The sequence below is a fragment of the Drosophila subpulchrella genome, unplaced genomic scaffold (assembly GCF_014743375.2).
Source record: "Drosophila subpulchrella strain 33 F10 #4 breed RU33 unplaced genomic scaffold, RU_Dsub_v1.1 Primary Assembly Seq420, whole genome shotgun sequence".
Lineage (NCBI taxonomy): Eukaryota > Metazoa > Arthropoda > Insecta > Diptera > Drosophilidae > Drosophila > Drosophila subpulchrella.
In genome coordinates, this window is record NW_023665636.1 from 327,864 (window position 1) to 331,106 (window position 3,243).

A 3,243-nucleotide genomic window follows, 5' to 3' on the forward strand; every position below is an offset into this window, starting at 1 on the left:
TCATCTGTCCCAGATGACCAATCATCCGCATTGTCCTGGACATATCGCCACAGCTTCATATAATCACAACTGGTGAACGTGTTAGATGGGCCTTCAAAGTCTGCTGCCTTCCGAACCTCGTATCTGCCATTCCCCTTGAAACTTCGTACGGTCCCATATATACTCCCGCCAACTTCTTTCCTGCATCAAACTGTGTGCGGCGTATAGCGACCAGGTCTCCCACTTTATAATCGACTTCCGGTTTCCGCTTTAGGTCAAAGTTCTTTTTATATGATTCCTGTGCGCGTTGAATCTCAATCTTTGCATCTTTTCTCAGTTGCTGCCGTTGTTCGTCAAAATTTAAGTACATCTCCTCCTCCAAAAGCTGTAGAATACGATCCATTGGTTTATTGTTCATCTTCACGCCAAAAAGCAGCTCAAATGGTGACTTTTTAGTTGACGCATGTACGTGGGAATTAACCGCTCTCTGCACTTCCGGCACTGCTTTAAACCACTTGGCTGGTTCATCTGCCGAAATCTTTGAAATAATGGATAAAATTGTGCGATTCACCCTTTCAATTTGACCATTTCCACGGGGAACTTCGGTTGTGCTCCAAACGTGCTCGATTCCGTTTTCCTTCATATGTTCTGCAAATGAGTTGGTCGTGAAAGCGGAGCCTCTGTCCGAAACTATCCGCACAGGGTTGCCAAAAATTTTCGACCAAATCCTTAACTTCTTCAACGTTTTCTCGCAACTTGTAGTTTTCGTTGGGAACAGCCAAATAAATTTTGTAAATGAATCCACCATCGCAAATATGTACTTATACTGTTTTCCAGTGGCATTCATGGGGCCTAGATGATCAACATGCAGCGTGTGAAGGGGTTGAACACTTTTATCAATACAGCTTAAGAATCCTTCTTTCTTGCAAAGTTTTTTGTTGAAAATTATGCATCTCACACAGTTGTTCACCACCTGCTGAACCTTCTGTTCTAAGTGAGGAATCCAATACAATTGTTGAACAGCGTGAACAGTTTTCTGTAATGCAAAATGACCTGCACTGTGGGCGTCGACAATAACTTCTTTTTCCATCGCTTTCGGGATCACGAGGAGGTCGTTGCCTTTCACCTCCTTATAAACAAGTCCAGCTTTCGTCTTGTAGTCCTCATATGGACAGCTGGTCAGAATTTCCATAATTGCCTTTAGCATCTCGTCTTTTCCTTGTGCGGCTTTGATCCGAGCTGTGATCTCCGAGGATACGAGCATCACACGGTCGGGATAGCGACTGAGACAGCGACTGAGACATGCTTCAACCGTTCTCCAGGGCGATGTTCCACTGCAAACTCGAAATCCTGTAGATAAACAATCCACTGCGTGACTGCTCTTGGCACATCCGCCTTCTGTAGGGTTTGCTTAAATGCAGAGCAGTCCGTTACCAGCTTAAATGGCGCTCCCAGCAGGTAATGTCTAAATTTCTTTACAGCTAGATAAACGGCCTTTGCTTCAAGGATATTACTGTGCTGGCGGGACTCAGCTTCTGATGACTTCTTGCTCCAATATTGTACTGGATGGAGTCTGCCGTCGAACCACTGCATTAAGGGGGAAAATACAATTAAAAGGCCTAAAATGAGGCCTATCTTTGGGAGTGGATTGCAAGTAGGGAATTAAATGAATCTTAGCGATTCTTTTTGCATGTTATTAGGAAATTATTGGGCAATGAAAATCAGTCAAGTTTTTTTAAAAATATTGTAATTAAGCCCATTTATGATCAATAATGTGGAGTCGTGTTTTGAGGGATGAACTTTGCGCCGTGCAGTCTCCAGGCCCAGGATCACGTCTAAAACAAAAAACAGCAACTGGGCATTAATCTTAGAGGTACAGCGCACAACATGAATTATTTCATATTTAAAAAAATGGTTTTTCCATGAAAAAATGTGAAGTTGGAAAAAAAATTTTCAAAAAACAAACTTTTTTTTCGACTTTGTTCGTAAAAAAAACATGTTTAATTCATGTTGTGGAAAATTTCATTTCAAACATAAAGCAAAAAACCGCATTCGATTAAAATGAAACCTCTGACCTCTACATTGCACGGCGACTTTGAAAACACGACTTTTTAGTAGAAGCGTTTAAAGTTTACCGGAACATGGTAAGCGCGCCTCACGCGCATTTCAGCTATTTGACACGCACTCACTAAATTGCGTATTACTTTGAAAATAAGTACCGGACGGCTTTATGCTTTTAAAGGCTTGTTCCCAGACATATTTAGAGTACATTAAGACAAAAAAAATTTTTTCGAAAAAAATAAATTTTCAATTGTATTTCCCCCCTTAAGACCGCTGCAAATTCATCTTTTGATGCATCCGTGTGTAACTCTGTTTTGGCCCCTCTGATATACAACTTTAAAACAGGTTCTTTCGTCAAGGCGTCCTTTAATCTTTGGAATGCGTTCATCTGCGGCTCGGCCATTTGAAAGGAAACATCTTTTCGCAGCAGGTCAGTCAATGGGCGTGCAATCTGCGAATAATTCAGTACGAATTTTCTGAAAAATCCAGTCAGCCCTAAAAACGCTTGAACCGCTCTGACGTTTTTCGGCACCGAAAATTTGCTGACCGCAGCTGTCTTTTCTTGCCCAGGCCATACGTTTCCGTCCTCAATGTTGTGGCCTAAAAATTAAATCTTCTTCTGCAAAAAGTGACATTTTCGCCACTTTATCTTCAGGCCAAACGCTCCAGCTGTGTTAAATACCAGTTTTATCTTCTCCAAACATTGCTCTGCAGTTTCGCCGTGAATTATTATGTCATCCATGTACAAGTCTAGTACATCCCTGTTCATCAGCTCTTGGAATACATAATTTACGTAGCGAATAAAAACTGCTGGCGAGTTCCGAAATCCAAACGGGGTTCTATTGAATTCGTACAATCCGTATTTAGTGATGAATGCTGTAAATTTCTTGCTATCCTCCTCAATAGCCACGTGGAAGAACCCATTCTCCAAGTCCATCGCAGTAAAAAACCTTGCTTTTTGCAGCTTTTGCAGAACGTCGTCGATAAACGGAACAGGAAAGCAATCTCTCAACACCATTGAGTTCAGCTTGCAAAAATCAACGCAAATACGCCGTGTGCCATCCTTTTTGCTCACCAGTACAAGACGGCTGGCAAAGTTAGATGTAGATGGGCAAATGATTCCAGCAGCTAGCCATTCGTCGATCTACTTTTGGACATCCTTCTCTTCGGCAATCGCAAATCTACTTGGGGATTGACGAAATG